Source organism: Accipiter gentilis, chromosome 12 (assembly GCF_929443795.1).
Source record: "Accipiter gentilis chromosome 12, bAccGen1.1, whole genome shotgun sequence".
Lineage (NCBI taxonomy): Eukaryota > Metazoa > Chordata > Aves > Accipitriformes > Accipitridae > Astur > Astur gentilis.
This window is the reverse complement of record NC_064891.1, coordinates 2,184,751-2,209,029: the sequence shown is the minus strand read 5'-3', so window position 1 is coordinate 2,209,029 and position 24,279 is coordinate 2,184,751. Positions and strand designations below refer to the sequence as shown.

Genomic DNA, 24,279 nt, shown 5'->3' with positions numbered 1-24,279 from the left:
CAGAAACAGTTCAAATGTGTCTTGGCTCCTATCCACACAGCTAGCAAAGCTGGGTTAGAAAACATTTCTATCAGTCATATTTCGCTGTGCATTCTCAGCAGAAAAGGATTCTAATTCTCCTTCAAAACGTCCCATCATAATGCAGCCTTATCTTTAAGAAACACTTTTAGTTGTATCTTCCTCCCAGGTGTACCCCAGGATCCTTTTTTTAATTCCTTGTAACTTAAGTATCTTTCTTTTGGATGTTCATTTTTTGAACTTTTATTCTTCTGCTTTCATTGCTGTGAATAACTACAATCTTTAGGGTTTTATTTTAATCATATTTAGCATCAGGAGGGAGACTCAAGTCTGGTAACATGAATCTGAAATCTTCTGGAGTAGCAAAAACTTTCTTAGTCAGAATTCAAGACTGACTTAAGCTTTATAGCAGGAAATTAGGAAATCTATAAAGTATGCATATTCAAGTATCAGTAAGAACCAAAAGGAACAAGTTAAATTCTTTCTTCCACTAGCAAGAGCTCTTTGACCCGTTGCAATTTGCCTCAGAATCCGATGAGCACTTCCAAATATGAGAACGTATTTTTTGGCTAGAAATCATAGAAGTCATCGTGTAGGCAAAAGTTCAAGTTTTCCATGCAACATGAGGAACCAAAAGGGTATAGAAAAGGGTTTTAAAAACAAAATACAAAAACCAAAGAAGCAAAACCTTTCACAAAACCAATCTAGTGAAGTTGAAGTATGGATATATCAAGAGCAAGGCAGTACAAGTATGCAACTATCCGTGTAATTTAGAACCCAGGATAACATGGTTCTGTTAGAAAATTTATGAGCTTACAGGCAAAACAAGTTGTTAGCAGATAGTTTTTCTTTTCCACTTTCCATTAACAGGTCACCCATCAACAACCTTCTGGCAAAGCACTACACTTCCTACCCCAGGAGAGTTTGATTCACATTTAGCTTAGAATTATTTAAGCCCCTTAAAAACATGGGAATGGGAGTGGATGTAGAAATTTCCTGCCCCCGCCCCATGAAGCCCTGTAAAGGAACTGCAAATTCCCTAACTTTGTTATACACTAAACCCCAGTAATTTAAATAAGATGCTGTTCTTGGGGCAGCTGGTGATTTTGCCCATACCTTATGCTGAGCTAAGCCCTCTCCGTTCCACAGGCAACAATTTTCTGATCTCTTGTCCTGTCTTGCAAAGAGAGAAGTGGTAAGGTTATTAATATCCTCCACGGTGAGGTTATTAATATCCTCCTCTGCTCCACAGTTAATGACACATTTTCTCTCAAGCCATCCAAATAATTAACATAACCAAATCGAATTTAATTCTCCTATTTGATGAGGTAGGAGCTGAAGCAATTACTCTACTGTACAGAGTCCCTGCCTCTTTCCCACCTCCTCCTCCTGTCCATAAGACACAGCAATGAACCAGAGCACACACAAAATCCCCACAAACATACATGTCAAAGAAAAACAAAAAGGGAATAAGTTTAATCTGCGTGGGATCTCTGGACTCAGACCCAGTGTGACTCCCCCAACAGTTACATCAGAACACGTGAGGGGACAGTGTGACAATAACTAGCCCCTGAGGGTGGGGGACAGCAGCTCCTGTGTCACCCTGCAATGTACATAAGCAAAGTCCAAACTCATTTTGCTGGAAGAAAACAATGCAGACAGCAGGAAGTTTCAGAGCATTAAAGACTCTGATAAACATTAGCTCCAACACCAGCCCAGCCATACTTAATATGGAAGAAGTAAAGATGCAAACTATTCATCCATCCCCTGCACGATTTAGCATGCAGGAGTGGACAACCAGAGCAACTCTTCTGACATCTGCATATTTATCCTAGACCTCACTGTTAATCTAAAGCACAAACTTTGTTTCATGTCCAGCTTCAGCTGCCAGCCCCTCAAAAGGGGGAACTAACCCACCTCTGTCAGGCCTTCTGCACACCCAAACCAACCCACTCAACAAGTTCAGAGGGGATCTGCAAGCTGCTGTACCTGCTATGCTGAAAGCAGTTGGGTGCTTTAAGTCAGCAGTAATATGAAAAGGGTCCCATGGGTCACCATTTCTGAGAGATAAAGAACCCAGAGTGGTGTGTTTGAAGTTGTTAAACACCTACTCACTCTTACTGGCAGGCTTTATTCTGGGTTTCAAGGACAGGTTTTCTAAATATAAACACTTGAGGAAAACACTTAAAAAATGTATTTCAGGTCTGTGTATCGGGGAAATAAAATTCCCACAAACTAGACTGGGCAAAGAGCTGTAAAGTGTTCAGCAGAGTAAGTGCGCTTACTGTGTATAAAACATGGGCTCTCTCTCCCTCGTTAGGGGCTCTGCTCCAACACTTTTACTTGCAGCGAGCAGTGTCTCTCTTCAAACGCAACTTCAGTGTAGCTACAGTATTTCTCAAAGGCCCACTCCTGCGGGGCGACTCCTGACCTAACACGGCAACCGTGATAGTATCCCTCGCCTGAACAGTCCCCACACAGCAGCGGAGGGGAGGTGCTGTTCAAGTGGAATAAACCTTGTATCACACAGGCATCTCCGAGCAAGAAGGCAGGGATTTGTGCGTGCCCAGAGCAGGACAGCGTTCAAGTCACACGTTACCGGAGCAAAGAGGTCAGGAGGCTACCTTTTCACCCACAAGTCTTTTAGCTGTTTCAGGAGCGGTGGCTCCAGCTGAGCCGAGGGCACCTCATGGACATGTTCCCACCAGCCAGCTGATGGTGAGACACTCTGCTGCTGAGCGCAAACAGGCAGAGGAGTGCTGGGCTATACCTGCCTCTGGAGAACACAGGCAGTACTGGTTTGTGACTGCTCCCTCCCGCCTGTAAGCATACCAACAGCTGTTTAGGGGGGTCTCCCCAGGCTATCTACAGTCTTCTGACCTACGGGTTGTGGTACCGCTTGGGATACAGAAGGCATCCCAAGCAACGGTCCTGTCTCTGCATCTCTCCTTCATCCACTTCCACCAGTCTCCTATTGGCTGGCTTGGGATTCTCAGCAGGAATCGAGCAACCCTCCACAATGCCTGCTCCCTTTATCAGAACCAGGACCTTTGGTTTCTTTATCTAAACTGACATAACAATGAACATTCTACAGGAAAACTGATTGCACTTCTTTCATACATCACTCTAGACATACACAAAAGCCTGGTGGGGAAAAAAAAAAACCCAACAATGAAAAAGAATGATCACTTGTTCTACAAAATGAATATACTGAAGCATCTACTGCAAAGGCTCAAAATTAATCCTTCACGTCATGTTATACGAAGCTTTTCTTAAAGTATCAGTCCATAGGTTCACATACCTGTGTAAAAGCTTTTTAACATATTTTTAATTCTGATGGTTATTGACCCTGTCTTACACATGCACAGAGTGAAAAAAGGTAAAATGTTGCTCTTTCCAGTGTCTTGTGACTTCCTGGAATGTGAGCCAAGAATTTTTAAATAGTTGATGTTGAAATTACTGTCAGGCAAAGCACTAGTTTAATAAAAGGCATCACATATGCCTCTCAGTTACTTTAGAAATCATGCCATCTTTATAACAGCCAGTGTACTACAGCGTAACATTTTTTAAACTTAGTAGAAGACATTATTCCAAACACAAAATGTTTAAAATGACACCTAAATGATTTCACTGCAGACTGAGTCACAGAAAGATGTTAGTAATTTTATAGTTAAATTAAGGGTGGTGCAAAAGATCAGATTTAGCACCACCCTGACACCGGGCCAAAGACAGACCTGTTAGTTTGACCAAAAAGCTCTCAAAGTTAGGACAGAAGAGTCACAGCTATCCTATCTTCATGATGTGGATGCAGTAGACAGAACTGTATTAATCCTGTGGATTAAATTAATCTACACTGAAAACATATCCACAGTGATCAACCTCCTCAATGCCTCCACTGCAGAGAACTCCCAGTCCTCCACATGACAGTGTAAATTAGATTACATGACACACGGACTCCGGGTGCAGTTTACCCATTAGTGTAAGAGAAGTGGAGACTGCGTAGCTGGTAGTCCCACCTTCCCCACACTCACCATTTCCACCAGCTGTCTTGTGTTGGTGCTGACGTGGTCACAAGCCTGCTGGATCAGCCACATGATTTCGCCAACAACAAACGGTCCCATCCCAAACATCCCGATTAGTTTTCAGCCAGACAGGCCGACTGCTCCAGCTGGCTGCGTAGCCACAGGAGCACCAGGGCGACACTGGAGAAGTGGTGGGAGTGGACAGATGGGGAGGCCAGCAGCAGTCCTTGGGGTAAGCAGCTCAGCCTCTACTCACAAAAACAAACCTTAAGTCCATCCCTCTGCAGCTAATCTGACAGCAAATCGCCAAATGCTGGCTATGCCCCGGGTCAGAGGTTCTTCTCACCCCTCAGTATCAGTTGATCCACTCTTGGTTGTTTATTTTTCCTGTTAGTGCTGGTCGTCCAGATTTGCTCACTGGGAAATCAGACAAGCACCAGAAAAAAAACCAGCTGGCAGCAGCCTGGCCCCACAGTGGCCTCTCTGTAAAATGAAGACATACTCTCACGTTCTCTGCTAAATCATGGGGTATTGTCACGGCCCTGCAGGTACAGGAGGCTAATAAAGATCCAGTCATCTAGGAAATCACATGCTCAACAGTACAGATCTGGTCACCTAGGAAATCAGACTCACCCCGGTACAACTTTACTTCTTTCTTGGGTCCAGCCCCAAAAGCAAGTAATCCTGAACCAGTAATTAAGTCCAGTGACAATTCAATCCTCATCACTATGCTGAGGATGTCTACTTCTGCGTTACTTAATGAATGCCACAATTGCGACTTTCCACTGTCCGGACAAGTGAGGATGTACTTAAGAAGCAGCTAAAATCCAGCTGCTCAGCTAATTAAAACAGCTCGCATGGATCAGCATAGGGAAATCCTTTCAGGAATTGCTCTCTAGCTGTTTCTTCAACCACTTCTTACATATTCATGTGCTTGTCACTGTCATACTTGGGGATCATGTTTTAGCAACCGAACCTTCAATTTTAAGGCAGAACACAGGCAGGAAGTCAAAGCAGATAATGGCAGCAGATGACAAAATTTCACACTCCGATTCTCACAGCAACATGAGGTTGCAACAGCTTCCACACTTAGTAATGTCCAGCTTAGACCCTGAAGCTGAAACACCCCCCAAATTTTTTGCAAATCTGAGTTGCTCAGCTCATGTGCACCCTGAATTAACTCTTTCCTGACCCAGAGCTACAGACATGCTAACTAGATTTCCCCTAGCATCTTCTTTCAGACAACAACCTGAGCTGAACTGCACCTTGCCCCTGAAGATCACTGTATGAACACGCCCACTCCAGAAAGGCAAATCCTCAGAGCATGATTCAAGTTACTCTCCATCTTCATTGTATATTGAGTGATTTTAGCTTTCAATACAAAGTACGTTACAAGAACAGAGAGTTCTGCTTATTGAAGAGTTTGGCCCTCCTGTAACAGCTAAGAAGATTCTCCTTTATGCCACCTCTCAAAATATTTTTACTCATTGTTGTGATAAACCTGCTAGTATGTTTTGATTAAAATTAATAAATAGTATTTATGCTTTAATGACAATTTAACCTTGGTAGTAAATATTTCTAGAAGTAGAAAGCACCTATAATTTTAATAATAGCATATTAGCAATGTAGCACTGTAAATGTAAATGCAAGTATCACTGAATTGTCACAGTGATAGTGACAGAATATTTGGGCCCAGCCAGCAGTACATTCAGACACAAAAGGGTTAAAAAACTGAAGGGAAGAACCAGCTCTTTCAGATGAAACAACTTGGCTGTAAACTGCAGCTTCTTTTGATGGAAATTCTTTACCATTAAAGTCTATGTAGTTTCTGCATCTGCAAATGGAGAAAGATGACAGTGCCCTACTTCTACAGTTAAACAATACGAAACAAAGCTTGTTTCTGAAGAATGGTTCTTTGGTTCAATTATTTGCGGTAGCATTTCAGTCAGTAAATCAAAGCCCTCTCTAGCCACTGACAGGACATTCTGCTCGCTTCATACATCTCGGTACATCAAATACAATCTGGTGGCTGAATAAGCTCCAAAACCTTTGTAATTGACATCACAGATGAATAAAACCCGGTTTAATCATGAAGGATGAGCAGGACAAAGGCATAAAGAAAACCTGTAGATCTGGATCCACAGGATTCAAGATATCTTTACAGGGCTTCACCTATTAAAAAGTATGGATATTAGATTTTCTTCAAATAGTCTGTGTACTTCATAGAACATATAAGTACAGCGTTAAGGTTATCTTTAAGTTTTGTAAAGGGGGAAAGTGGTATGTGAATGTCCTCATATGACTAGAAGCATTAACAATGATTACTAACAAAACAGATAACACTTTGCTTTACAACAGTATCTTAAATCCCTACTAAACCAGCTACCTGCAGATCAGCAAAGAGAAAAGAATAGGGGATGGGGGGAGAAATCACCCAAAGTAATGAAAACCCAGGTGTATTTCGGCTGGCCTTCTGAAAATATAGAGGCTGAGATGCTTAGGAATAGAAACACAACAGAGCATGGCTCCAGAGAGGAACAAGCAGAAACTAAAAGGCGTTGACTGCAAGGGCAAGAACTCAGCAGGACCCAGAGAATGCATGAGCTGGAGGTGAAGAATCCAGAGGAGAATGCTCTGGTGCTTGCAAGCTTACAGACTTCAAAGACTTCAGAACAGTAATCAAATTGCGGGAACAAGGTATAGGTGTTTCTTACTTTGCCTAGATCTGTTTGTTTCCTGTGTAAAAATTATCTGTAAAATATAGGCCCATTTGCTTCAACTATTGTGCATCCTTTGAGGAGGAAACTAGTATATGTATGAGGAAGGAGTTCCTGGGGAATCTTGAGGCATCTTAAGGCCTCTGGCAGATGGATGATTGAGTCACACTTCCAAGGGACAGTACCAAATAGCTTCTACACTCAGCAGTTAAGATAGTATCTGGATCCTGCCTAACCAGAGATTAACAGCACACAATTCCATATACAATATTTCTGTAATACAAAAACCAGCCATTTGAGAAACATCCAAAATATAAAGTTCAACCTAAACCACAGAACTGGGATTACAAGAAGTGTTCGATGCTGGTGTGACATCAGTGCCAAAAAATCAGCTGAAGACTTTTGAGAATCTCAAAGTAAGACTATGGGCAATGCTGAGCTCTTTGACAAGACCCATCCTGTAGGGTTTCCATGCTCCTTTAGCCTAATTGAACTTCTTAGTAGGCCATCCAAGTCAAATATGCAGTGTGAATTATGCTGGAGTTTAAGCTTTAGCTGAGTGAGGAAACAAAAGCAATTTCTTCATTGTTTTAATTACAGATGTACATTGAGAGCAAAGAAATTTGTTGTGAAGGGGCAGTCTATAACACAGATGTATTAATACATATACATCAAATACAGTGAAATCTTAATTCAGCACTTAAAAACAAGAAACAAAAACCCAAAACCCCTTCTACACTGTAAATGTGAATCAGCAGCCAAAAAACATGTGTAAGAATATTACAAGGTTACCTGTATAAAGAGACACACTGGCTTCAAACTGGCCACTTATATTTATAAATAAAATCAATCATTTAACAAGCATCAGAAACACTCATTTTCAACCCTCCCATGTTAAAGCCTCGCAAAAGTAAAACTATCTTCATGCATTATCACATCTTGTTCCAATGGACTGCTGACTCACAGAGTTACACCCTACAGTACACGGGGTCCATGAACTTGTAACAGTGGCCCTTACAGAATGCACCATGCACAGAAATTGTAAAATCAAATCTCATAACCACACCCTTCACCAGACCTGTCTTTCCAGAAAGTGACCTGCATGCAGCTCAGTCAGAGAAATGGCGTGTTTGCCTATACACTTCCTCCAAAAACACTGAAATGCTTCCTTTTCTTCTATATAACAGATATTGACAGAGTTTTTTTGGTTACAAAATACAGAAAAAGATTCGTCAGAAACTTGCACTACATAACAACAAACCATACATTCATACATCTGTAGGTCTACAATGTTTACCTCCAAGTTTAAATATGACCTTAAATTGCAGTCCTTTTTATTCATTCACAAAGATCCAGCAACTCTGAGATTAAGGTGAACCATTCCGAAAAGATACACATCAAAGATTATTTTTCAACAGACAGGTTTTTACATACTCAAATTCTTTTCCAAGGGTGAAATAGAAACATCAACCATAGAAGCCAGATTTTTAAAATCACACCTATGCCTACAAAACCTGCATCTATCCCAAACACACTGCAAAACCCTGATAGGCGGGCACAGCACAGAATTTGCTGTAAGAGCACTCAAAATACCTACCTCAACAACTAGAAGGTCTTTAACCAATGGGGACACTTCTCCAGTGAAACAGGTCTCATCTTTGAGCAAGTGACGTTACAACGTACTACAAGACAAGAGGAACTTCCTCCACCCTCAGTCATATAGCCTGGCTGCCTTACAACATCATGGACCTCAAATTATATGTCAAATCAGTAAATACTGCAGCCTCTAATGGATGGTTATAGCTTGGAAGAAATAATCACTATCATCACCTTTCACCACTCAACTAAATTTAGCTTCAGAAACAAACACCTTGTAGAACAGATCGAAGCAGACCTTTCCAGAGCAACAGTCGTAAGAAATACCTTGCCAAAACATTTCACAGCCACAGAAATCAATGTCCCTCCCTAGCCTGTAAGAATCCCCCAAACATATAGGTCTTTCACGTGCTTCTCCATGCACTTCAAACAATGCACCATATGCCATCAGGTAAATTAGGCAGAGCAAACTAAAGAGCCACAAAGCATCAGGTTGAGCTTACTCAGGTGACTGAAAGAATAGAAAAAACAGGGACCAGTGGGGTTACCCTTCCCTCATAACAACCACTTCACCTCTGACCTCTGACCCTTGATCCCAAGTCCTTACAAAAACAGGCTTAGAAAATAACAACTTTTTTTTTTTTTTAAATCTCCAGTGCAGCTTAAAGGCTCTGGATTCAGATAATAGGTAATTTCTCCAACCTCCGCTCTCAGCGATGCCCTTAACTCCAAAGGCAGTAAATTGTTCCTGTCCTTTTTCTCATGTCAGCCAACAACCTTACCTCCCTCTTCCCTTGCTAACATACCTCTGAGCCTCCAAAAGTAATAGTGACCTTTTCCTTAAGACTTCCTAATTGATTAACACGATCTATTTAAACCCAGAACAATGGCATTTTAACTTTCTCAAGAAGCAGCAAAGCTACAGGGATTGACAGCTAGTGTCTTACACTACAGGATGTAGAAAACATTATATAAAACTAGCAGACACCAAGTTTGAAAGAGTCAGACTTTTCAGCATGCAACATGAAGTTAAGCTATGGCATTGCTTACTACAAAACACTGTGGGTGCTAGAAGTGTATATGAATTAAAAAAACCCTAAAGAAAACCCATTGAGAGCTATTAAATACAAAGCATCATCTCTCTCGGGGGCCCTGAGCCACACAAATCTGCATGCTGACAGAATGCATGGATACCTTCCAATGCACACTTGTGCTTCTACTTCACACATAAGCAAAGACAGAATAAGAATAATAGAATAGGTGGACTTTTGGTCAGTTCCACAAAGGCCATTTTTACACCCTTAGTTGTCTTTCAGGATGGAAGGAAGCCACCTGTCTGAAAACTTTGCCTTTTTTTCCAGTCACTTCAGTTGTTCTAATAAGATAAACCTTAAGATAAAAGGACAAATCTTTGGTTGTTTATTTTTTAAAGACATTTGAAAATTCTGATTATTTTTTTTTTAACGTGAAAATAATCTTGGCAATTTCTATTTTATGCCCTCCAAGAACGTTAGTGATTTTGTTTTATATGGCCATTAAGTACATCTGTATTACACTAAGCAAAATACCTGTTTAGCACCTGCAGCAAGGCAGTTACCACATTAAGAAGTGCATTTTGTCAATTCAAATAGTAACAGACATCATTTAAGAAACCTACAAAAGACAATATGGGAATAGTAATTAAAGGAAATACAGAGAACTATATCATCATTTCAGATCTGTCCTAGATGGAAAAAAAAAAAAGCTGTTATTAACAGAAAGCATTGGTGGTCTGTTCACACTGTAAAATGCTCATTTAACAGAACACAATTCCTTGTCACCAGCCTCAGAAGAAGAAGATAGATTGGGCAGTAATCCAAATAATCTTCTGTCCTATACACCAGTAAGATGTGGTGAGAACGCCTCTCCTGCAGCTGTCATTACTGTACTTGTCCCATGATACTGTCCTCTTCCTTCCCAGCTGTCGAACATTCTCCTGTCAGGAGCACTACATGCTTTTAGCCATTCATGGACCTAGTATTTTAGAAGGGGTAGGGGAAACAAGGTAGTAACACAATGGTCTTAAAAGCAGTTGCCCAAAAGAAACTGTGTTCTTGGGAGAGGAAGGAAACTTCCTGAACTGGTCCAATCATAAAATGATATCATGATTGTTTGAACTAATAATGTATTAATACTAGATCCTGATGTGTGAGGAGATGGGGGAGCATAAGTCCAGATGACATGGAATAGAAGAATTATAATACTAAAACCAAAGCTATTTCTTTCCACTAAGCATTCATGCCAAGCAAAACTATTGCTCAATAAAACATGAGATCACTGATGTACTTCTTTTGCTAGAGCTAGATATTATGCTGTAAATCAAAAGACAGATTTAACAAAGTAATCATTGTTTGTGGTTGGAACACTATGATTAGATTTGGACCTTCTCTTTAATTAGAAGTCAACCTTTGCCTCAAGCTTCAGGAGATGGGAATGTCCATTATACCCAGAACAGATGACAAACCTCTTCTAATAACTCTCCCAAGATTAAGATGTGGCTATGCATACTTATAAAGACCATACTTACATGAATCTTCCCACATTTAGGGTTGCATGGTCTAATTTCAGTCCTCTGCAGCAAGGGACCTGCCCGTGACCTGCCTTGGTTGTAGCCTCCAAGGGAACAGGCAACATGACTTTTGTACCACTGAAGCTTAGTTCTCTTCCTGAAGCTGAAGTAGCTGGAAACAGATGCAAAAGCAGCTCATCCTTGTCTACACTAAGGACTAGTACTAGCTCAGCTGAGCCTGTGGTTTGTCACAGATGGCCAAAACTAGGACAAATCCCATATGTAAACATGGCCTACATTCAAATGGCGATACCTGCACTGAGCAAAATACCGCTTTTGAAAAGAGAAATTTTGCAGCAAAAATCAGAAATGCAATGTCTCACAAATGACATGATTAGAGCCTAAAGTACAGCTGTGCAAACTGCACAGCAAGCATTAGAAAGAAATACAGTAAGAAGGAAGAAACTATCAATGTGACAGGCCTCACTAGGAATATTTTTCCCCCATGATGGAGTGAGGATGCAACTGTAACATGCTTTGAAAGAGTACTTGATCAATCATTTCAATGTTCAACCTGCCAAATCAGATGCTATTTAAGGTAACTGATTACCTACATAAGAATGATCTGCAGACACCAAGGAATAACTTAAAATGAAATGACAAAGTAGCTGAGCAGTTGTCGTGGTTTCAGCCCAGCCAGTAACAAAGCACCACGCAGCCGCTCGCCCACTCCTCCCACCCCCTCCGGTGGGACAGGGAGGAGACAGAGGAGAGAAAAGAAAAAAACCTGGAACCTCGAGGGTTGAGATAAAGGCAGTTTATCGGGACAACACAAAAAAAATATTACAACAACAACGGTACTAATGAAAGAGTATACAAAAAGAGTGATGCACAGTGCAACTGCTCACCACCCGGGACCTGACGCTCCACCACTTCCCCTACCGAAAGCCAAGACCACCCCCACCAGCCCGCTCCCCATTTATATACTGAGCATGATGTCACATGGTATGGAATAGCTCCTTGGCTAGTTCAGGTCAGCTGCCCCGGCTATGCCCCCCACCTCCCAGGTTCCTGTAAAAATTAACTCTATCCCAGCTGAACCCAGGACATTATCCACCCCTTATTCTATACAATCTACATCATGCCCAGATCTTACATTTTCCAATCAACCACTACCACTTTCCTTGTCTTGTATATAAGTATATGGACATCCTCCCACCACACACACACGCAAATTGTATTCCTTTAGCCTATGGGCTATCCCTCTAATGTGTCCATCGATTTTATTTAGTCCATGACTTTGGGGCTCCACCTGTTGTAACAGTTCTTCAGGATAAGAGAGATGGTGTGAGGTGTCGGGTTGTTGTACTCTGCCTCTGGAACTTGTGGCTAGTACATTTGGTGCAACCCACGCCCTTGGTCTGCAGGTCGAAGATGTTGATCTTGAGGAAATTGCTGGGTGCCAGTTCAAGTTCTATCGCTCTTGTACTTGGCTCAGTTTCAAAGTCCATCCTGCAGTCATTTGGGTAATTCTTACAGTAATACCCTTGATATGGCATATAGACACTATAGATACAATGACATGCATTGGCAGGTTATTTAGCAGTTAAATATCCTACAGCCCAATTCACTGGCTATTCTCTCCCAAAATCAAATCTCCCTGAGGTACACATCGAACTTCCCCATCCTTCTGCATCACCCACCAGGTGTACCCAGGTCCCTGAGCAAAAACAACCCCTTGAATGGGTTTGCCTCTGCTTGAAGGAGGACTCACCCAGACTGTATTTCTTAACATACTCCTCATGCGCACTACAGGGACTTTATCCCCTTCTACTGTATGTGGAACTCTTGGTTGGGCGGGGCCAGCCCGATTGGCAGATCCTCTAGTATTAACTAACCAGGTGGCTTTCGTTAAATGTGTATCCCAATGTTTGAAAGTTCCACCCCCCCATCGCTCTCAATGTAGTTTTCAGCAGTCCATTGTATTGTTCAATTTTTCCAGAGGCCAGCGCGTGATAAGGGATGTGATATACCCACTCAATGCCATGTTCTTTGGCCCAGGTGTCTATGAGGTTGTTTCGGAAGTGAGTCCCGTTGTCTGACTCAATTCTTTCTGGGGTGCCGTGTTGCCATAAAACTTGCTCTTCAAGGCCCAGGATAGTGTTCTGGGCAGTGGCATGGGACACAGAGTATGTTTCCAGCCATCCAGTGGTTGCTTCCACCATTGTAAGCACATGGCACTTGCCTTGGCGTGTTCGTGGGAGTGTGATACAGTCAGTCTGCCAGGCCTCCCACTGTTTATATTTCAGCCATCGCCCTCCATGCGACAGGGGTTTTTGCCGCTTGGCTTGCTTAATTGCAGCACATGTTTCACATTCATGGATGACCTGTGCAATAGTGTCCATGGTCAAGTCCACCCCTCGATCTTGAGCCCATCTATATGTTGTATCTCTTTCCTGATGGCCTGAGGTATCGTGGGCCCACTGAACCATAAATAGCTCACCCCTACGTTGCCAGTCCAGGTCCACCTGAGACACTTCAATCTTGGCAGCCTGATCTGCCTGCTGATTGTTTTGATGTTCTTCAGTGGCCCGACTCTTGGGTACATGAGCATCTACGTGACGTACTTTTACCACTAGCTTCTTTATCTTGCCACAGTGCGGCAGCCCAGATGGGTTTACCTCTGTGCTGCCAGTTGCCCTTCTTCCATTGCTGTAGCCACCCCCACAGGGCATTTGCCACCATCCATGAGTCAGTATAGAGATAGAGCACTGGCCACTTTTCTCTTTCAGCAATGTCTAACGCTAGCTGAATGGCTTTCACCTCTGCAAACTGACTCGATTCACCTTCTCCTTCAGCAGTTTCTGTGACTAGTCATGTAGGACTCCATACAGCAGCCTTCCACCTCCGATGTTTTCCCACAATGCGACAGGACCCATCAGTGAACAGGGCATATTGCCTCTCATTTTCTGGCAGTTTATTATACAGCGGGGCCTCTTCAGCCCTGTCACCTCCTCCTCTGGCGACATTCCAAAATCTTTGCCTTCTGGCCAGTCCATGATCACTTCCACAATTCCTGGGTGACGAGGGTTTCCTATGCAAGCTCGTTGTGTGATCAGTGCGGCCCACTTACTCCCCATGGCATCAGCTGCATGATGTGTAGAGGAAACTTTCCTTTTGAACATCCAGCCCAGCACTGGCAGTCGGGGTGCTAAGAGGAGCTGTGTTTCAGTACCAACCACTTCTGAGGCGGCTCGAACTCCTTCACATGCTGCCAATATCTCTTTTTCGGTTGGAGTATAGCGAGCCTCGGATCCTCGATATCCCCGACTCCAAAACCCCAGGGGTCGGCCTCAGGTCTCCCCAGGTGCTTTCTGCCAAAGGCTCCAGGTAGGGCCATTCTCCCCAGCTGCAGTGTAGAGCACATTTTTAATATCTTGTCCTGTCCAGACTGGCCCGAGACCTACTGCATGAACAATCTCCCGCTTAATTTGTTCAAAGGCTTGTCGTTGCTCAGGCCCCCATTTAAAATTGTTCTTCTTCCGGGCAACTTGGTAGAGAGGACTTAAAATTTGACTGTAATTTGGAATATGCATTCTCCAAAAGCCCACAACACATAAGAAAGCCTGTGTTTCCTTTTTATTAGTCGGTAAGGACATAGCTGCTATTTTGTTGATCACGTCCGCAGGGATCTGACGACACCCGTCTTGCCATTTTACTCCTAAGAACTGGATCTCCTGCGCAGGTCCCTTGACCTTCCTTTCTTTTATGGCAAAACCAGCCTTCAAAAGGATTTGGATTATTTTCTTCCCTTTCTCAAAAACTTCTTCTGCCGTGTTGCCCCATACAATGACATCATCAATGTATTGCAGATGCTCTGGAGCTTCACCTTCTTCTGGTGCAGCCTGGATCAGTCCATGGCAAATGGTGGGGCTGTGTTTCCACCCCTGGGGCAGTCGATTCCAGGTGTTCTGGATGCCCCTCCAAGTGAAAGCAAACTGTGGCCTGCACTCCACTGCCAAAGGAATGGAGAAAAATGCATTAGCAATGTCAGTTGTGGCATACCACTTAGCTGCCTTTGATTCCAGTTCATATTGAAGCTCTAACATATCTGGCACGGCAGCACTCAGCGGTGGCGTGACTTCATTCAGTCCACGAAAATCTACTGTTAGTCTCCATTCCCCATTAGATTTCCGCACGGGCCATATGGGACTATTAAAGGGTGAGTGAGTCTTGCTGATCACTCCTTGGCTCTCCAATTGGCAAATCAGCTTATGGATGGGGATCAGGGAGTCTCGGTTGGAGCGATATTGTCGCCGGTGCACCGTTGTGGTAGCAACTGGCACCTGTTGTTCTTCAACCTCCAGCAACCCCACAACCGAAGGGTCTTGAGAGAGACCCGGCAGGGTAGACAGCTGTTCAATCTCCTCCGTCTCCAATGCAGCTATACCAAAGGCCCAATGGTACCCTTCTGGGTCCTTGAAATACCCCCTCTTGAGATAATCTATACCAAGGATGCATGAGGCCTCTGGGCCAGTCGCAATGGAGTGTTTATGACACTCATTCCCGGTTAGACTCATTTCAGCTTCCAATACAGTTAGCTCTTGAGATCCCCCTGTCACACCAGAGATACAGATGGGTTCTGCCCCTTTATAACTTGATGGCATTAGGGTACATTGTGCACCAGTGTCCACTAGAGCCTTATATTCCTGTGGGTCTGATGTGCCAGGCCATCGAATCCACACTGTCCAGTAGACTCGGTTGTCCCTCTCCTCCACCTGGCTGGAGGCAGGACCCCTCTAATCCTGGTTAGAATATCCGTTACTCACTTTCTGCACACGTGAATCAGAAGTCCCTTCAAGGGGATCAGAAATGAGATCAGCCCATCTACTGCATCCGGGGGACTGCTCACGGGAAACTGGAGCAGCAGTTTTCCAAGAAGAATCCTCTTTTCTGGTTGCTTTTTCTCGCAACTCCCGTACCTGTGCATCCAAGACTGAGGTAGGTTTTCCATCCCACTTCCTCATGTCCTCTCCATGGTCACGCAGGTAAAACCACAGGTTAGCCCATCGTGTGTACTTTCTCTCTCCTCTCTCTTGGGCAGAGGAATGCTTACTCCCAATAACTGCGATGCGGGCCTGTACAGGTAAGGAGCAGGACATATCCACTTTGAATTGCTGGAACTCTTGGGACAATTCCTCTACAGCTGAGACACAGGCCCGTAGGGAGGAAGAGAGACTTCGTTCGTATTGCCGGAGTTGGACAGCCAATTCATCCACCATTTGTCCACAGCCTTCTTTCCAGGACATTACTGCCAATGAGTTGGCATAGGTTGGTGGCGCACTTCGTAGAAACTTCCGCCACATCAGTTGTGTGCATTGGACTTCATCTGGATCTGTGGGTGACTGCGCATTTTCTGGATCATTATAAATCACCTCTAGCACGGCTAATTCCCTCAGGTACTGGATACCTCTCTCCATGGTGGTCCACTTGCCTTGGTGACATGTAACTTCATCCTTGAAGGGGTACCTTTCCTTTACACCTAAAAGAAGTCGCCTCCAGAGGCTGAGGACTTGTGTTTTTCTCCCAATCGCCTTGTCGATGCCCCCTTCCCTAGACAGAGATCTCAACTGCTTGGCTTCCTTACCCTCTAATTCCACTCTACTAGCCCCATTATCCCAGCATCGGAGCAGCCAGGTAAGAATGTGCTCACCTGGTGGCGGCTAAAATCTTTTTGCATGTCACGTAACTCACTCAGGGATAGAGATCGGGTAATTATTTCAGGTTCTGCCTCTTCCTCCTGTTCTCGCGATGACCCTGGTTCATCTTCATCTCTCACTAAGCAAACTGATTTCTTTGTGTGTTTCTTTTTCTGTACAGGGGCAACTGATACTGGCACAGGTTGGTTCTCTGGTTTAGCTGCAGTATCTGTCACCGGGGTAGGGGCAGCCACGGTACCTGCTGTCAGGGTAGGGGCAGCCACAGTACCTGCTGTCAGGGTAGGGGCAGCCACGGTGTCTGTTGTCCTGTTTTCCATCTTTTCCCCCTTTTCCCCCTGAGGGTGCTGCCTAATACCAAGCAGTGTTTGGTAGATACTGGCCAGGGCCCAGCACAGTGTAGTGAGTTGTGTGTCTCTGGGATAGCCACAGCATTTTTCTTTCAAATATTCTACCACTTCATGAGGGTTCTGTAGTTGTTTGGGAGTGAACTTACAAGTCACTGGCGGTGAGAAGTTCTCTAGATACCTGCCCACATCCTCCCACATGCCGTGCCACCCATGAATATCCAGCTTTGGGGCAGATCTCTGGGTGGTACTCTTAAAGAGCCTTTTTGTAGCCCTAAACAAGACCTGAAACATATTCAGGAGGCATAGCACTAACAGCACACTGGCTTGCGCATCCCAAGGATATTCAAAATTCTCGAAAGCTGTTGTAATTAGTCAGAAGGAGAGAAGGGAGGCGAACGGATGGGGGCAAGTATCCCCCCCAGCTTCCCCATGGATTGGGTGTAATTACCAATAAAATCCGACAGAAGGTGCCCAAAGTATGGAAATGATATCACTGCCTCATACAGATACCAGCTTAACCTCATGACCAGTGATGTAATCATTTCACAAGTCGACATTGCCCAGTACAGCAAAATGATAATCCCAATCACTCTCCCAGAGATGAGATACGCAACTACAGGCAACACACAGAGCATATAAGAACTTACAAAACGCCACCATGTAAACAAATGAAACAACATTGTGACTAACTTCTATTTATCTAGTATAAGAAATGCGTATGACAAATTTGTTTCAACACACTGTGGCCAGATCTGTCGTTATCTCAACCCTCATGCCCCACGTTGGGTGCCAAAAAGGACTGTTGTGGTTTCAGCCCGGCCGGTAACAAAGGACCACGCAGCCGCTTGCCCACTCCTCCCGCCCCCTCTGGTGGGATGGGGAGGAGACAGAGGAGAGAAAAGAAAAAAACCCTGGAACCTCGAGGGTTGAGATAAAGGCAGTTTACTGGGACAACACAAAAAAAAAATTACAACAACAACGGTACTAATGAAAAAGTATACAAAAAGAGTGATGCACAGTGCAACTGCTCACCACCCGGGACCCGACGCTCCGCCACTTCCCCCACCAAAAACAGAGACCACCCCCCGGCCCGCTCCCCATTTATATACTGAGCATGATGTCACATGGTATGGAATAGCTCCTTGGCTAGTTCAGGTCAGCTGCCCCAGCTATGCCCCGCACCTCCCAGGTTCCTGTAAAAATTAACTCTATCCCAGCTGAACCCAGGACACCAGTACAGAAAAAGAGCATGAAAAAAAAGGAAGAAGTAACAATCACTTCTCTCTTGTGCACATCAGAGTAAAAGGCCATGGAAACCAACACGATATAACTGCAAACTGAGCTCTCCCACTCAAATTCCAGAGGTGAAGGAAAATGTAGATACTGACCTGAGCTTAGACAGAAACCTGCACAAATCCTTATGGAAATAAACCAAAGCTCAAGTATCAGCTCCAGCACTCTTAAAATATCAGCATGAAATTCTTTCAGAGAGAACTGAACTACTACTACTTCTGAGCTGGAAGTTTACAACCTGCTGAGTCTGCCCCCTCGGCCCTGACACATAACCCATAGGCTTTCCTTAGCAGCTCCCCCTCCTTCTCTGTTTTCTTTAAGACTATTACAAATACCTTTGGAAAGAATTATCTTCCAGCACTCTTCCCCACTCACCAGATTAATTTCTTGTGCTATTTGTTACTGAAATGTCTTGAGGAAAAGGAAGAATAATCATAAAGAAGCAGAATTATAACCATGACTGCTTAATTGGGCCTATCACATGTTACTTATAGACAGGCAATTCCAGTTCTCACCACATCTTCCATTCATCTCAGAGCAGGATTAAAATACAAAGCCGTATGGTTGTTTTAAAGAGAATTATTGCCATTTTATAGAGAAAAAGTGAAATCTTCTCAAAATGACCTTTAAAAGGAAAGTTCCATGATTAAAAAACAACTGTGATGCATAATCGTGTACTTCCTGAAACCACCTTTTGTAGAACTGAGGTCTATCATGGTTATTTATGCCCCAGACAATTCTCCTAATGCACAAGGAGAGTGGCCTTGTGTCTGGGTGGTCCTCAGTACCTTCTACAGGAATCTCCTTTGAAAGGTGATGGTACAGTGAAACTTGCTCATGTACACAAGATGCCCAAAGAACCACTGAAATTCTTTCAGTGAAGACAGAGGGTGAACCTTGTTCTCTTTATTCCTTCAACAACCATCTCATTCTCAGCATTATTTTCCATTATGAATTAGCATACACACTGGAGAGCAGCCCAGACAACAGAAGGAGTTGTTCAGGGCACCAAAGCAAACAGGCCTTCAAAATTCCCTTTGCAGAAACCAGGAACAGAGCGCTCTTTTATTAAAACAAATCCCTCTTCTCTGTTTAGGAATAAGGAATCTGGAAGGCTGGCTAGGATGCGCCCTTCACAGTAACTCTTTACTGCTATCTGTGAGATGAATAGCCAAAAATCCCCAACACAACAGTGATGAATTAGTGGCATTAAAACAAACACCCACAGCAACAGGCTCTAGATACCCGCATGGTCCCTAATTGCCAACAACTAAGCTGAACCCATCTGCCATTTATTCCTCTGCTCTACCTGTGATTTTTTTTTTTTTCTCATTTACAGATAAATATAAACTGAGCATGGAAAATTTACATTGCAAAGAATAAATTAATGATTTGTTGTGGCAAAGAGGCTGTCAAAGAAATATGTTTCACAAAATTGCTCCAGCTTATTCTACTCCCAGGAGGAACATCTCTGATGTGCGCAGCACGTGCTGCTGACCAGAAACACATGATAAACAAAAGAAAGACACGTAAGCAGATTCCAATCTCAAGTTTCACCAGTTTCAATCCATGCTTAACCAGTGGGATTGCACCACACTCCGAGTGACTGAGTCCAAAATTTAGCTCTTGGAACAAAAAAATAAATAAATGGAGCCACATGATCCTACTTTTTAGATACCAACAACAAAAGTCATGACACCGAGACTCTACTTTGAGCTCTGCCATTGATTTATTGTGCGACTTGCAAGAAATCACTCTGCCCCCTCTGCTGAACCTGCTTCATCTGTAAAGTGGAGAGACAGCTGTTTTTTTCCCTGGAGATCAGCCTTCTGATCCAGCTAACTGCATGAGCACTGGTAACAACCCAAAGGAGGGGATGAGATCCTTCCTACTGGAGTGGCACAGGCTTAGCTCAGCTCAAGGCAATTGTGAAACTACACCCCAAGGGTTTGGAAAGGAGACTAGATACTTTTTATTACATCAACTTCTGACCTACTGGGAGTGTACAAAAGTGACATTCCTTTTTTCACAACGTAAAAGTATGCTTAGACTAAGAGTAACCTGCTACTCCCTAGACTTAAAATCGTAAAAGCTACATATAAAGAATAAGAATGTAACAGTAAAACAAGTGTCATTCCCCAACATTCCTTCTTCTACACACAACCCTTCCCTTTCAGATGGAGTGCCAGCAAGGTTCAAAGTCTCAAACTTCAGATCTGTATTGCAGCCTGTAACACTGGCTGGATGAGCAAAAGCCTGAAATTTTCCTTTGTGGAACAGCTGCATTGACAAGGTAATGCAGACATTGCCAGTGGACAATACAAGGCTTTTAAATGACAGCAATGAAAAACTATATTTCAGGATGCTTGTGGGAATGAATCTGGTCCTTTTGGATATTAAGTAGTCCAGTGTTTGAACTAAAGAACTAGATTTAGATTGGTTCTTTTGATGCTGTCTCCCACAGCATTATCATTTGGAAATTGAGGTAGTACAAGACAGACAAGCAGCCTATAAGTGGGCTGAGAACAAGTGGGCTCAATCTCTCTCTCCTGGGAGGCTTTCAAGACTTGGCTAGAAAAAGACATCACTGGCCTGACCTAGTGTTAGCATCTCCCCACTATGAGCAAGAAGTTTGACTACATGACCTGCAGAAGTCCCTTCCCATCAACACTTCCACCGTTCTATTATTTCTTAGTACAGAAGCAGCAGCAGCAGTATCTCCACATTGTCCATTTGACCAAGGCACAACAGAGAGGTAGAAGTCTTTGGTAGGGTTACAAGAGCACCTGTCACTCTTTCAATGCTGAATTCCAATACGGTACCCTGGCTTTTAAATCTACCTAAAATACACAAAGTCTGTTAAGTGGCCTACAAAATTAGCAGTGAAATTACTCTTGAGGACAAAACAACTCAAGTCGTTACACACACAAATGTCAGTTGCAATTTGTGAGAGGCTTCAAACTAGAACCCCAGGCTTCAGGGGTTAGGAGCTATAAAGATTTCTGCAGCAGAAGGAAGGACTCTCGTATCGCCCTTCAGATATGCAAAACTGGAATTATTAAATGACTAACCACAGATTGACCATAATGGTTACAACATAGAAAATCCTGTTACTGTTTGTTTTCTCAAGACCTCAAAAGCATATTGATTTGTAAAAGCACATCAGTTTAACTATAAAGAGAGGACAGTTCCACTACATTCTTAGGCCTGTGCCTTAAGACTCCCTTCATGTTCTGTTAAAGGCTTAAGATCTTAATTAAAAGGTGTCTTTCAGGCTTCACAGATTATCTGGGAAAACACATTCATAAGATATAGTCAGACCATTACTGTAATATTTATTAAACACAATTGCACAAGATCAACATTATATAGCAGACGAAATAGAAATGTAGAGAAGCTTTCACTAATGGAATTCTGCTATATAAAAAAACCTAAAACCAAAGTAAGATACAAAACACCATTCATAAAAATGATAGCTTGATTTACCAGATATTCACTAAGGGGATCTGTAGCCCCTTTGATCAGTCACTTCAAGTGGTTCTTTATAAAGGAACAAAAGAAGGGTTGTGTCTATTTGTATTGTTGACTTGATGCATTTTAAATAAAACAGCCCAATTTAGTTCAATCAAGTGAAGGCAACCAGCTGTAAAAGAACTTTAGCACATTACAATCAGCTGGCAGACTATATGCCAGTAAAACCTAGAAATGAACTAATTATTTTCTTCCCCCACCCCATTTTGAGGGCAAGCTTTCACAGTAGACTCCTAGTTTTTAAAAATCAAAATCTCTTACTTGACTTCAAGTGATTGATATGGTACTAGATCTCTCAATAAATTGTTGCAGTTTAGCTACTTTCATCCTCTCATCTCCAAGGTCAAGGCAACTACAATGAATTATATCACATTACAAGACTGTGTTTCAGATTTTTTGATCCATAATCCTTACCCCAAAGGGAAAAAAAAAGCATAATGAAATTAATCCAGCTCCTTCTACGAGCTTTACTCATGTTCAGGAATTAACTGCAAATATATGGAGGCCTGAAATCTTCTATTCTATTACTATCATATAATTTTCAGTTTGAAAACATTTAGAGGCATAAGACTAAAAGGTCTACTTCTTTTGACCCAACTGACCTGTGTTACAGCAGGGCATGACCTGAAGCTATCAGAGCCAACAGTGTGCAACCTGACAGTAAAATCAAGAAATAATGATACTTACAGATCACTGTTGCCAGTACAGACATATTTTTAATACTGTGTGAAATACAACAATTGAAGGATGGTTAATATTAGGTCATGAAATTAAATGTTTTGATAAAAATTTAACATAGCAATAGGTATAATTTGGATTCAGGGAACATCTGTTTTGATCTTACTAATGTGCTAACATTTAACAAAAAAAAATCAGTGCAGAGCGGTACATTAAAAAGATATCCCCAGGCCCTGTTCTCTAAACTCTCCTGTGTAGCAGATGGTTGCTAATTGCCAAAAGAGGCAAAAGATAGTGTATCAATATGCATTTTGTAAGCATTATCTAGTATCTGTTTCCCTCCTTTTAAAAACATTACCCGTGGTCTTTGGTTCACCCACTCCCCAAATTTCTTCCCAGTGTCATGCTAGATCCAGTATCACCACTAAGAATACTCTACCCTCCTGTAGCATTTCTCCCATACTAAACATTTGATAGGCTAGTAACAAAACCAGAGTATTTCTCAGAATTCCTGATACTGCTATAAACATGTTTCACCCTGCTTTATCTAAATGGCATCAACCTATAATAAAAGGAACTATATTAAAGACCATTTATATACTGTTCTATCTAGAAGTTTTTTATATGCTTCTCATTGCAAATGAATTATGTCTGAGCTATGTTTTAAAACTGTTCCTGTTTCATTGTATATGAGCTATTCATCCCTAATACTGAGAAGACTCAAGCACAAGCTGATCTAGAAATACACAGACACAGAAACATATAAGAACATGGTGTTGGAAAGGACAAGCTTTAGACCCCTGCAATCACAAGAAATACCGTCATGTGATCTTTTTATTAAGCTGGTTGTATTCCAGACTAAAACTTAACCTTACAGAGCCTGAGGAGGATTTGGTAGTGGTGGTGGTAGCTGGGGTTTTTTTGTCTCTTCTTATCCCTGTGTTCCACATTTGTGATTAGGCTTCTGGGCAAGATCTCACCAGGGCTTTGTATGAAATAAACTTCTACTTCTCTGGCTCTCTCTTGGAAACATCTACACCCACTATTTCATCTCAGGATATCTACCTTTCTTAAGGCTCATTGCATATGTTTTCATCTGGTCAGCTAGTATCCCGATGTCCACTTCCATTATTTTATAGTAATTCTAGTGCAGAAATTCTTGCTACTAGACCTTGAGTGTAAGTACAAAGACCTGCAGGGTCATTTTTGTTCTGCTTTAGATCATGAGAGGGATGGTACGTTGCACTTTCAAGAGATGCATCCTACAACATGCAGCTTAAGTAAAAAGTAGACAAGATGTCTTTGAGCCATTGTATTTTCTCTTTCCCTGCCCACAGAGAGGAAAGTGTCGTGGGTGTAGTAGCTCATCATAAAACAGCATAAGCCATAAAACTGTCCCCAGTGGAACTAAAACAGCTCTGAAATGCTGCCCATGTTACAAGAGAAGTGTATTTTGCACTTTAATTAAGCTTTGCATACTTCACTATTTAGTTTTCCTTCAGTTATTACAGGAAGGGGCTCTGGTCTTCATGCAGCTGCAGCTCTTTTCCCAGACATGACATGGCCAGACTGTGGATAAGAATCTTACCCAGCAATTTGTCACCACTGGATTATGCTTCAAACTATAATGAGAGATGAACCACAGAGTGTAGCAGTATCAATTAGCAGAGTATGTCATCTAAGGTTCTAGCCTAGAAGCAGCAGCGAGACATGCATGAAACCACACTACTCTTTAAACAATGACTTTTCTTCCTCATAGCTCATCCTGGAAAGCAAAACTATCATGACACGATGGCCAGTGAGACTGAG

The 24,279-nt window shown here is 42.7% G+C and overlaps 1 protein-coding gene across 4 annotated transcripts in view; it reads right to left on the bottom strand.

Annotated features, from left to right (window-relative positions):
* Positions 1 to 24,279, bottom strand: part of SH3D19 (SH3 domain containing 19) — a 93,238-nt gene that overhangs the window by 47,685 nt on the left and 21,274 nt on the right. The window contains exon 3 of one of the 4 annotated variants that reach the window (XM_049814552.1): positions 1,135 to 1,195. The exons of the other annotated variants lie outside the window; for them this stretch is intronic. The gene's annotated coding sequence lies outside the window, so the exon portion shown is untranslated. The remainder of the gene's footprint in view (positions 1 to 1,134; positions 1,196 to 24,279) is intronic. 4 annotated transcript variants of the gene reach the window in all.